Source organism: Doryrhamphus excisus, linkage group LG11 (assembly GCF_037039965.1).
Source record: "Doryrhamphus excisus strain RoL-2023G ecotype Guam linkage group LG11, RoL_Dexc_Guam_v1.1, whole genome shotgun sequence".
Classification (NCBI taxonomy): Eukaryota; Metazoa; Chordata; class Actinopteri; order Syngnathiformes; family Syngnathidae; genus Doryrhamphus; species Doryrhamphus excisus.
The window spans coordinates 21,367,064-21,380,728 of NC_136367.1; positions in this window are offsets into that span (position 1 = coordinate 21,367,064).

Here is a 13,665-nt window from a genome sequence, read left to right on the forward strand (position 1 = left end):
GCCACCAACATCATTTAAGACGATCATTCATTTCAGACGATTCTAACGGACACGTGAAACTACGCATCATCTACGTATCGAACCCGATTATGGCGCCAAACCGGATGCGTCATCAACTCATCCAGTCCGGGTCGTCCGTGTTATTATTATTGGGGTCGACAGCTTGAAAATGGTTCCGTATACAGCATGTGTGTTGGGACAAACACCAGATAGGACAGCCCTAATCAGATAGCCAAATAGACTGGATTTTGCTCCCGGCTCTGAGAATCCAGCTGTCCTATCTAGCCTGACTGGTGTGTGTCCTACTTAGTCCTCAGACTAGACTGGAGCTGTCCTACATAGTCTGACTGGTGTGTGTCTTACCTAGCTCTCAGACTAGACTAGAGCTGTCCTACATAGTCTGACTGGTGTGTGTCCTACTTAGTCCTCAGACTAGACTAGAGCTGTCCTACATAGTCTGACTGGTGTGTGTCCTACTTAGTCCTCAGACTAGACTAGAGCTGTCTTACATAGTCTGACTGGTGTGTGTCCTACTTAGTCCTCAGACTAGACTAGAGCTGTCCTACATAGTCTGACTGGTGTGTGTCCTACTTAGTCCTCAGACTAGACTAGAGCTGTCCTACATAGTCTGACTGGTGTGTGTCCTACTTAGTCCTCAGACTAGACTAGAGCTGTCCTACATAGTCTGACTGGTGTGTATCCTACTTAGTCCTCAGACTAGACTAGAGCTGTCTTACATAGTCTGACTGGTGTGTGTCCTACTTAGTCCTCAGACTAGACTAGAGCTGTCCTACATAGTCTGACTGGTGTGTGCCCTACCTACAAACTCCACATAGAGATGGCCGAGGGTGGAGCCCCAATATCAAATGATCTCATATTTATTATCAGCCTTCTCCTTTTGTCACAACTAAGTCGGTTTATTTTCTGTCTGTGATTTAATTTAGCGTAGATTTTGTGTTATGATCCACTGAACTTTGCCTATGCCTCATAATGCAAACGTGTTGTTACGTAAGTACACACTAATCCCATGTCTTGGTCAATGAAACCTTTTTGGTCTCCATGAGTGAAAGCAGCTTGTTGTAAGCATAGAAAGCTCAACACGCTGGACTACGGAGCTTCATCCAGTTGTGGGGCAGCTGTGGGATGAATCACTGTGCCGACACACACACACACACACACACACACACACACACACGTAATCCTGGGTGGGAACACAGACAGATGCTCCCCTGGATAACATCTGGACAGGAACGGTATACCAGAAAGAGAGCAATACTTGGAATAAATTATCACTGGAGGAATTGCTGGCCAGAGTTCAGAGGTCATCGTGACCAGCAGGCCTTTTCATATTTGGGGCTGACTGCACTTTGCCCCAGAGAGAGATGACTCAAACACAAAATAAATGATAACAAAAACAAAACAATAGTACGGTATGGTATGAGTTATTTGTTGCTCTTAATGTTTTCAATAACAAGACATATTTTATTTATAGTATGTCTTGTATGTTTTTTGGGGGGCAAGAGGCAAAAAGAGGAACAATTCTAGTGTTAGTAGCGTTAGTGTCAGTATTAGTGTTAGTATTAGTGTCAGTATTAGTATTAGTGTTAGTATTAGTGTCAGTATTAGTATTAGTGTTAGTGTTAGTATTAGTATTAGTGTTAGTAGCGTTAGTTTTAGTGTCAGTATTAGTATTAGTATTAGTGTTAGTAGTGTTAGTATTAGTGTCAGTATTAGTATTAGTGTTAGTATTAGTGTCAGTATTAGTGTTAGTGTTAGTAGTGTCAGTATTAGTGTTAGTAGTGTTAGTAGTGTTAACGTTAGCGTTAGCGTTAGTGTTAGTAGTGTTAGTATTAGTGTCAGTATTAGTAGTGTTAGTAGTGTTAGTAGTGTTAGTGTTAGTGTTAGTGTTAGTGTTAGTGTTAGTGTTAGTGTTAGTGTTAGTGTTAGTATTAGTGTTAGTGTTAGTGTCAGTATTAGTATTAGTATTAGTGTTAGTAGTGTTAGTATTAGTGTCAGTATTAGTATTAGTAGTGTTAGTATTAGTGTCAGTATTAGTATTAGTAGTGTTAGTAGTGTTAGTGTTAGTGTTAGTAGTGTTAGTATTAGTGTCAGTATTAGTGTTTGTGTCAGTATTAGTATTAGTGTTAGTAGTGTTAGTGTTAGTAGTGTTAGTATTAGTGTCAGTATTAGTATTAGTGTTAGTGTCAGTATTAGTATTAGTGTTAGTAGTGTTAGTATTAGTGTCAGTATTAGTATTAGTGTTAGTGTCAGTATTAGTATTAGTGTTAGTAGTGTTAGTATTAGTGTCAGTATTAGTATTAGTGTTAGTAGTGTTAGTAGCGTTAGTGTTAGCATTAGCATTAGTATTAGTGTTAGTGTTAGTGTTAGTGTTAGCGTTAGCATTAGTATTAGTATTAGTGTTAGTGTTAGTGTTAGTGTTAGTGTTAGTGTTAGTGTTAGTGTTAGCGTTAGCATTAGTAGTGTTAGTGTTAGTGTTAGTGTTAGCGTTAGTGTTAGCGTTAGCATTAGTATTAGTGTTAGTGTTAGTGTTAGTGTTAGTGTTCGTGTTAGTCTTAGTGTTAGTAGTGTTAGTAGTGTTAGTAGTGTTAGTAGTGTTAGTAGCGTTAGTAGCGTTAGTGTTAGCATTAGTATTAGTATTAGTGTTAGTGTTAGTGTCAATATTAGTATTAGTGTTAGTCTTAGTGTTGTTAGTGTTAGTATGAGTATTAGTATTAGTATTTGTCAGTGTCAATGTTAGTGTTAGTGTAGTGTAGTATGAGTATGAGTATGAGTATGAGTATGAGTATGAGTATGAATATGAGTATTAATATATTAATGAGAAATAAAAACGTCAGCAGGGATGACCACCGCAGAGCCTGAAGCGCTAAGTCTCCATCTCCGTCACTTATCAAGCTGTCAGCTGGCTGTTGACATAAACGGCATCTGTGTGAAGATAACATCCCACCACTAGGGGCAGCGTGAAGCCTACTGTAAGATAGCAAGACTCCAGCAAGGTCTTTTGCACCAAACTTTCCAGCTGACTAACGGCTCAGCGAGCAGTTGTGGAGAAGGATGACTAAGCCGTGCACCTGCCTCGCTTTCATGCTCGAACCCTGACGGGAGGAACGAAGGGAGGGGGTAGCGTGCGTGAATAAAAGGAATTTCCAAGGACAGGCAAGATGTTGTGAAATCATATTGGACATGTGACCCGTACAGCTGCAGAGGGAGGGGGTTGCTGCGTGTGTAATTGTATGAATCACCCGCACATTTCCTCAAAATTCTCCTCCTAGTTCTCCTCTGCTTCATATCATCTGATCCATACCTCACACTTCAAAGAGGAGCCTATTCTGCTATTCCGATTGTCCTGTGGAGTGGGTGGGTGGGGTTAAAGTGATTGGAATCACATACAAAATACATTTATAACACTGATTGCTGGACAAATATTAATATTTAATGTTATTATTGCTGGGGGGTTTATGCACGACCTTCTCTGACTGCTGCTGCACCGTCACCGTTTGGGAAGATGTGTAATTCTCGTGTGCTAAATAGGAAGTGGACGTTTAAAACTGCACAAATGGAAACATGACCGCACTAAGTATGCTTTTAAAAACTCATCTTCAGCACACAAACACACACACGCACACACACACACACACATGCCTATTCACAATGAACAATGCCGGAGTCATCCAAAGGTTCTTCATCAGCATGAGATCATGTGACACATACAACTTGCACACTTCCTCCTTGTCCACACACACACACACACACACACACACACACACACGCCACGGCAGTGCAGGTGGCCGACTGCAGCAGCCGGAGCAACATTCCAGCTCTGTTGTTTAGTGACATGTCCCTTGAGCAAAGGTGTCCCCATCCAGGAACAGCATATGACTCATGAGGTTGTTTACGACAGATGCATACACAATATATGGATGCCTACGGGGGTGGGCGGTGGGGAGGGGGGTGAGGGGGTAGGGCTGGGACACCTGTTGCTAGGGATGGACAATGCCGATGCAGATGTGGTGTCCGTGCATGAACTGATGCGGTTGCATTTTCATTCATGATTCTAAATAAAGCGTTTTTCCTACCTTCTTATTATTCTAAGCACCATTGGACCCCAATGCATCAGAAGAATGGATTTTATTTTTAAAATTAGTGTGCGGTTACGTCATCATCTCTTGTTGCCTCTGGCGGCGTTATAAAAACCCTCATTAGGTATGCTGGAGCCTATCCCAGTGACAACGGGGTACACCCAGTACTGGTCGCCTGGTTCCAGTTTGCTTTATTTTTTTCATTTTTGTTTCAACATTGTGTCACAACCCAATTTAAGACAAGAACCCGGGCCGCAAATGGCCCCTAGACCACACTTTGGACACCCTCAATGTATAGTGTCCAGATACACACAATATACTGAATGTATGGCTTCTCCTTGGTAAATAATCTATACCTTCCCTTTTCCAATTTGTATTATTTTATTGTCATACAGCCTTACAAAGCTAAGAATACTTATGAAATACTTATGAATTATAATTGTAAGAATTATTGTAGCCACAAGTCTACAGAATGGCCTGCAGAAAGCCACCTGTACGAAGACAGGCGGAGCCCGAGGCCGCCAATATGAAAATAATGGCTGAAAAAAGACAAGAGGCTGCTGACATCTTTATCTGTTGGCGTTCCGGACGGGACGGTGATGTGGAATTGACAGCTCGGGAATGCGTCTTTAACGCCGGTTGAATGGCGACATCGTTCCACACCCAGGTTCACCGCAATGCCCCGTGGGGTAAATGTGTCATCCAGGGTCCCTAAGGACCGGCCAATACTCCTCTGTGTGGTCCGACCCCCCTATAGAAAAGTTTTTATTTGGGAGGGGGGGGGCATGTTCTCTGCCTCCTTGTCCTCCTTTGATATCAAGAGTGCTGGAATGGAGGAGTAAAACGGGAGAGAGGGGCGGGAGGGGGTTGCCGGGTCTCCCCAGTTGCCAAGCGAACGCCATATGGGCAGCTCACTGGTGTTACTGGGGGCCCAGGGCCGTTCCCAGAATTCACATGATAATGAAGCCCGGGGCCATTCAGAGTGCCGGCCTAAAGCTGGGCCTAAGAGCTTTTGATAGCCCCCGGCAGCCTGTAGGCCTGCCCACCCCGGGCCCAGCCAGCTTTCCTGCCAGGCCCAAACCACCTGTTTGATTTTCCCAGGCCCTGCCACAGCGGAGCGGGACAGGGAGCGAGGGAGGGGCAGCAAAGGAATGTCTCCCTCTTATTTTGTCACCAAGTGTGTACTTCCCATTTACTTCCTCTTTATAATCCCCCTGCCCCCCCCTCACGTGCACGCCCACACAAGTATAACCTAAATGCACACCCTGCTTTCCCCTTCATCGACACAATTCCCGGGAGAAGAATGAAGTTGGGAAGTAGGGCACCTTCTGCCGCATAGGAGCTTCACGCCATCCCGTTCCTGGAAGCGGGCCCTGGATGCGGGTTTCTCACGTGGGAACCAGGGGAGGATGCTCCTGGGCAGAGCGGGGGTGGAGGTGATGGGGACACTGACTGGAGCGATGAAAGGAGCGGAGTGAAGCCCCTGGCAGTCGCGGGGGGTCCGTGTATGTTTACAAGGGGCGCATTCCTTCATCGTGAGAATGGCGGGCGGACGCACAATAATAACAGCCGAGCAGACACGGCAGATGGCGTCAGGCCCGGCGTACTGTAGCTACTGTTCACAAACAAACACATCACGTGGGAACTAAATCCCTGAATCATGTTGCCTAATAAAACAGGCAGTTGCAAGAGTGATGGAATTTTGTTGTCGAGCAGGCCAAAACCTATAAAACTGTGATGAAATACCGTATGTGTTTCCCTTTGGGCGAGATGGTGTGCCGGAATATTTCCTTGTTGTGAAACGATGCGATCGGAGCAGCAAAACAAACATTCGGGAGCAGGTGTGCAGGTGTGGCGTTGTGTACTCTGCAGCCACTTCTGGTTCCCAGTGTGAGGGCGGGCGGCGTTCCTGCAGTTTAACCTGAACTGCCGCCTTGCTGGGGGCTAAACACCTGCAACGCAGAGTGAGCTAGAAACGGGAGGTCGGGGGAAGGGGGGGGGGGGGGTCGGGGACGCTCGGCGTCTTATCTCATTTTACTTAACAGGATCTCCGGTTGCCGAGTACTTTGCCGCATTATCCGGGGGACAGAAACACATCCCGATGACACCGCGGCGTGGCCCTATTGACTGCGCCAAGAATACACGTACCTACACCTGTCGCACCTGAATCGCCGTCCGGAGGGCGCATGAATGGGCCGAGAGATTCCCACACCCATGAAAATTAACTTCCTCTTGTTGTTGCAGCCTCCATACAGACGGGATAAATAGAAAGAACAAGCGAGCGCGGAAACCTGAGCGCGGCCCGACAAGCTGGAGGTGCGACTTAAGTGTCAAGAGCGTCAGGAGAGAGAAACAAAAACCTCCCCGAGGCCCAAATAACTTGATTATAGCCGCTCCACAATCAAAACAAAAGTGTCGGGCCCAATGTGTTCACTGTCAATGGCGGCTCTCATTTGTCAAGCCCATCCGAGAGGTTGGTTCTCAGGCGACTCGCACAATGCCCGGCCGCAAACAGGAGGGCTCTCCTTTTAGCCCTGCCTGCCACCGGGAAGCCCATCTGAAGTATTAATCTTTGGGTGGAAGAGTGGAGGAGAGGGCTCAGCCTGGCCCAGCCATTGTCCCCGGGCCCGGGCCCTCTGAATGGGGCTTTGTCAGCTCCCCAGCTGCCACTGTCCACGCTCCATCTTTTGGGCTTTGGCTCCCATGTCCCCTGGCCGTGCTGACTGGACGCCTCTGTGCAGCTGTGGGGATGTGAGTGTTTGTTTGAGCGCCAGATGAACACAGAGGTCAGGTGACGGGCTATTCGTCTCTCGCACAAATGGAGTCTCTCGCTTGTCATTTTTAACTTTGCTTTCCGTGGAATCTTTGGAAACCTGCCATGTCCGGTCCAAAAAAATACACTCTTTGGCTATTTCTATCGATTTTTTTAGGTTTGGTCAAATGGTGTACTTAACGTGGGTGTTCGGTTTCGGGCTCTTGCCAGTAATTACTTCCTGACCTTTGAACTTTTCCCTGTGGTTAAGTTTCTGTGAGCTAAGTCCCCTAAAGCACAAAACAAGCTGCTTGTCTTTGTACAACGGACATGCGCACGCTAAAGTGTAAAAAAGTCCACAACCGGTATCGGCTTGGTCTCAGTGACCGTGGAGGCGCCGTGACCTTTTTGGGTGTCCACTCGAAGCTCGGTTTTTGGATGCCTCGCTTTTCATAGGTCGAAATACGGGATTGCACGGAACAAATCAGTCGGTTTACTGGATCATTCCACGAGATGGAGTGACCCCCACTGCATTTTTATTGTCTTACGGGACATACTGCATATGTTTTGGACCTTTTGGAACAAATTGAGATTAAGATTAAGACATGCCTTTATTCGTCAAGCAGCAAGCAGCAAGAGTACAGAATCAGTTAAGCAGTACAAAATACACAATATAGAAAAATAAACAATATAAACAACCCAAGTATTAACAAAATCAACAGTTTTGCCCAGTTATATACAGAAGGAATTACATTAAACTTTATTTAATTAAGAAGGAAAAGTGAGGTTCCCCTGTACAGAGTGGACACAGAACAAATAAATCCATTATGTTCTGTGTAACAGGGTCTGGGTTTAACTGAGCACCTCAACCTAGCCTAGCCTAGCCTAGCCTAGCCTAGCCTAGCCTAGCCTAGCCTAGCCTAGCCTCCACTACACTGCGGATAAAACTACACCTCAGAAGCTAAAGGGGTACATGGGTTAGTTCTTTATATAACATACTGGTAAACTGGTCCTCCCATGATGCACCCTTGCTGGCTAAATATAGCAACAAAGTAGTGAAATTGTCCACCCGGGTCTCCTCTATGTATGAAGTATGTTATGAAACCTTGAAAGTCAGCGCTGAGCCATTTGCAACGAGCGCCAATCAAACGGTCATGTGATTCCAGTACAGACAAACCATATGTGGGATCATATGACAAATATTAGGTTAAGCTGATCAGATGTATAGATAGTATAGATGTACAGATAGTATAGATGTCTAGATAGTATAGATGTATAGATAGTATAGATGTATAGATGTATAGATGTATAGATAGTATAGATGTATAGATAGTGTAGATGTACATATAGTATAGATGTATAGATAGTATAGATGTACAGATAGTATAGATGTATAGATAGTATAGATGTATAGATGTATAGATAGTATAGATGTATAGATGTATAGATAGTATAGATGTATAGATAGTATAGATGTATAGATAGTATAGATGTATAGATAGTATAGATGTACAGATAGTATAGATGTATAGATAGTATAGATGTATAGATGTATAGATAGTATAGATGTATAGATGTATAGATAGTATAGATGTATAGATAGTATAGATGTATAGATGTATAGATAGTATACTAGATATATAGATAGTATAGAAGTATAGATAGTACAGATAGTCCACACAGGTCAGTGACATGATAATTCCAAAAAAGCATCAGATTGCTCGTCTATGGAAGCAACAAGATTTTCCCACTCCGGATGCGGGTTTCAACAGGTGGTGTTTCAGGGCCCCCAGAATGCTGATTCCGTGCGGTTGAGAGTCTGAAACCATGAAATACCGCGTGGATAGCAAGTTGATCACAAGTTGAAAGTTGAAAAGAAGGTTATGATAGCTGTTTGTTTGATATTAAGGGGACTGAGAGGGGGGGTGGTTGGCCGGGGCAGCTGGCCAGCAGCCATCAGCATTGTCCCCCCACGGCCATCTTCTGGCTACCAGCTGGGAACAGCTGGTCCCCCTTCTGCTACCGGTGGACCCGGACTCTGCTGGAGTCCTGGAGAGGACATAGCCTGGGAGGTTAGCATTCACACTTAGACGGGTTCCGCTAATGAAGAGGCCTCATTAGGCTACACTTACAGTTTCTTTGGAGGTGCGTCTATTGTTCACTGTATTGCTGCTGGCCTCATCGGGACAATGGAGAAGCTCATCAGGTTGTGTTGGCAGTTTTACTGTGACCTCAATGCGAAGTCAATGTAAACTCAGCCGACCATCCACTGTGTGTGCGTGGGGGGAGGGGGGGGGTGAGATGTCTCCGGCAGAACGGTTTGCTGGAAGAAGTGAGAGAAGGGGGGTAAAAACAAGAAGTGGACGGATGAGGGACTTGGGCGTTATTAAATTCGCAACAAGCCGTAACACTGTCTCCCATTGTGTTCCCTCCCACCCCGCCCTCCCCCCGAGCCCGATCGTAGAGAACACTACCAAGCATCCCCTCCATCTCACCAAACACCCCCCCTCCACGCTCACACCCCCGACTAAAGCTCTCTCTCCAGGCAATTGCCACTGGAGTGGAAAGTATTCCAGAGCACAATGTCTTTGCTCTCAATGGGTGCTTTAGCATGCCACCAGTGCGCTGTCACCAGCAGATGGGGAGCTAATTAGAAGCCATTAAAGGGCTTTGATAGTGTGTGTGGGAACCAGGCACAGGGAGATGGACGCAGGGGTGTTAGGAGGGGTCTGCTGAATGCACACACACACACACACACACACGAAGGCGAGACCAAACTGTCGCTGTCGAGCCAAGGACGCACACCAAAAGACACCTGTGGGCCTTCAAAGATAACCAACTAACCAGCAGATTGCAACCTGCCCAGTAGCTCCCAGAGAAGGGCATCCACCCACCCAGTCGGGGAAAAAAAACACCCAACAGACGGCTCCGGCCAGTCTGCGCTGCTGATGACACATCTCTGAACCAGGACTCCCACAGGAAGTGACTCCCGACCACGGGTCCTCAGTCATTACAGAGGCCGGGCCGCTTCCAGGGAGGTGCCAAGCCGCACCACGGCGCACCACGGCGCACCAGCGTCTCCAGGAATCCACCGCATGGCAGCTGATACACCGAATCGCACGTTCGACTTCCTGTCCCCCGTCCGTCCTTGCCACACAAACCATGGGACGTTATGATGGGGTAAAACCTTGACGCCCCCCCCCTCCATGTGCCCTCTCCACACCTGCACACAGGTGTGATCATTATCTAGCAAACAGGAAGAGCCCGACTGGGAATTGGAAACTAATCCCACAGCTGCGAGGAGGCAGCTTGAGTGTGTGTGTGTGTGTGTGTGTGAGTGTGTGTGTGTGTGTGTGAGTGTGTGTGTGCGTGTGCACAGATTGTGGATGATGTGATGTGTTTTGTTCTCATTTGTTTCCAACAGTTTCTTTTCTTTCTTTCATCACTGAATTAGCAATCTGTCCATTCGTAAACATTCCCTATTCTTTTGGATTACGGAATAACAGCACCTAAACACGGGAGGTCATCAGACTTAAATGGAAAAATGGAATATTGTGTCAACTAGTATAAAAAATACCAATATAATAATGTAAATATTTGACATTAAAAAACAGAGATCTCAGGAATAAAGTTAAAATGACGGGAATAAAGTTGGAAATTTTTGGCAGCACGGTGGACAAGTGGTTAGCACACAAGCCACACAGGAGTTCAATTCCACCTGCGTGGAGTTTGCATGTTCTCCCCGTGCATGCGTGGCTTTTCTCCGGATACTCAAGTTTCCTCCCACATTCCAAAAACATGCTAGGTTAATTAGCCACTCCAAATTCCACTCCATAGGTATGAATGTGAGTGTGAATGGTTGTTTGTCTATATGTGCCCTGTGATTGGCTGGCCACCAGTCCAATACTGAATAAAATAAGCAGGGTGTGGTCACAAACATGCAGTGTAGGCTAGCATTCTGTGGAACGATACGGTTCAGGGAAAAATGATTAGTTTGTTCCGTGTAATATTTTAACCATATTTTTCCTGAATGCAACTTTTCAATCATGTGCTCAACAAATAAAGCGTACATTAAACATATGAATCACTTGATAGTAAAGGCCTCTGTCTAAGAACCTATTTATTCCTGGCGGCCATTTGTCTGGTTTCAGGAAGTAGTATAAGCACTACGTATTGTTCCAGCAGCAGTGTGCTGGAATGTCGTATTTCCTCTGAAGGAATTACTGCGCCCAACTTTTCCCGGATAACTTCCTGCAATGTGCTTTATTTGCAGGGCGTATTACTAAATCTGTTTCCCCTCCGGCAAACAATCAGAAAATCAATCAGTTGGAAAGCCGCAGGGTGTTGCGAGGGACTGCCACAAACGGGAGCCTGTCAGCGATATAAAATAGTGATCATAACGAGTCCTCTGGGAAATGGATCCCGTGTCAGTAACGAAGGAGGGAAGGGGGCGCTGGAAGCAGGCACCGACGTCGTGTCGCTTCAAATGTTTCACTTTTCTTCCTTGTGTCTTGTCCCGCCTTGATGTGCTGTAAACAGGCTAAAAAAGGGCCCAGCTGTGTGGAGTTATTGTAGGTGTCGGTAGGAAGTGCTGATAGCTTTTGCAGCTGAACAAAAGCTGGATGAGGGGAGCGGAGGGGTGCTCCAGACACTGTGGCTCCAGCCTAGATTCTCTCCCACAATCCCTGCATCGCACTCCCATTGTTCTGCCCACCCGGCCCTCCCACCGCCCCGTCAGCTGCGACCTGGGACAGAGGGCAGAGGGGGGCCAGCAGGGGAAAAAAGAAAGTTTGGAAGAAAAAGTTTTTGCAGGTTACGGCAGCAGCTTTGGAGCTGCTTGGATGTGTGGAAAGAAACGTCTCCTAATGTGGCGACAGGATGGCTGATTTCACGTCAGAACGAGTCACATGTTTCATTTTATTGTAGCGAGGCATGCAAATATCTACAGTGTGCTACAAAACAAAGAAACACGTTTAACAAAGTTACATCACCTGCACGCTTCAACATTCACGAATAATACAACAGCAATCATTTCTTCACTTCCTGTGTGTCATATATACCATATTATATATTTCAAACAGTAAAAGAAATGGAGAGGTGTTTACATAATACTTTACTTTTGAAAACGGCTAAAATGCTACTATGCTAACGTTAGCATGCTAGCACCTAGCATAAGTGTTTACATAATAGTTTTCCTTTGAAAACATTGACAAATACTGCAGTGCAAATGTTAGCGTGCTACCAATGCTAACATGCTCATTAATATTTGTTCATCAAAAATAAATTGATATAATAAAATATAAATGGCTGAAAACAGCTAAAATGCTACTATGCTCATGCCCGCATGCTAACGTTAGCATGCTAGCACCTAGCATAAGTGTTTACATAATAGTTTTCCTTTGAAAACAGTGACAAATACTGCTGTGCTAACATGCTCATGAGTATTGGTTCATCAAAAATAAATGTATATAATAATATATATAGCTATATATATCTTTTTAATGGGTTGATTCAATGTGTTCATTTAATGATACTCTTATGGGATTTTTAAAAACTGTAAAATTGGGGTTGTGTCATTTAAAAAATGCTTAAAACTAAGCTAGCAGTTCATAAATATAGTTTTGGCTAAGATATGATTCTATTTCTGTACTTTTCAAAGCAGGAATTAGGAGGGAAAAACCGTCAGTAGCAAAAGTGTGAAAGTGATCATGTGAAAGAATGCAAGTGATGTTGTTTTCAAATGTTAATTTAGACCCTTCCTCTTCCTTCTCCTCCTCCCCCCCCCCCCCCCCCCCCCCCCCCCACGGTGGCGCCTGTGCAGGTGCGCGGGGCGGTAATGTCATCTCGCTGCTTAAAGGTGATAAATGGAAGACAAAGCTCCGGAGCTGGTTTGTTCTCAGGGCAGGTGAATGGACGAGCGAGGAGTGCGAGTTCTCTTGTTTGACGTCTCCATGGAGACCGCCCGAGCGGCGCCAGGCTGACAGGCGTCAAGGCTCCAATGAATGGGTGACGTCACCGCGCTGGCGCCTGCCAGTCTGCGCGGGCTTGTTTGGACAATCCGAGAGGAGGGAGGGAGGGAGCTGGGGGGAGGGGGGGGCTGCTGTACAGGGCGCGATACTGCCTGCACATTTTGGTATCGACTCGATAACGAAACCTTTCACTAATTGATTATGGTTTTAATCAGAAAACACGGCGAACATTATCATGCGAATGTACTTATTTTGTTGACTTTATCATGTAAAATAAGCAAACAGAGACAAAACAATATCTGAATATCTCAACAATCTAACACCGTGACAAAAACAAAAACAAATCCGTGTGAAAATAAACACAGAAGAGAAGCGACTAGACCTGCTATAACGTTGTTATTGAGACATGTGAAGCATTGAAGCATGTGAAGGAATGTGCAAAAAAAGCCACTAAAACTCTCATCACCGGATCGTCTTTAGCTCTTCTAGCTAGCTAAGCTAGCTAAGCTAACTAAGCTAGCTATAGGCTAGTTCGGTGCAGCACATCTGCACTGCCACCAACAATGGGCAAATGTGTGGCGCCTAATTAACACGAAGCATTCATTCCAAGACTCTCCACGGGCAATCCACACCTGCACGGTCCCCAAGCCGTGGACAGCTGGATTCCCACATATTAGCCATAAAAGACACACATTTGTTTCCATTTGTAACGCCATCCCTCAAACAGATTGTAAATCCCGATAACCAGGCGAGCTCCATCATTGGCTGGAATTGTCGAGCGGGTACAGCCCTTTCATTCAAATGCGGCCACGCGATTGGCTGGGCTCCTCGAAAAGGAGGCGGATAG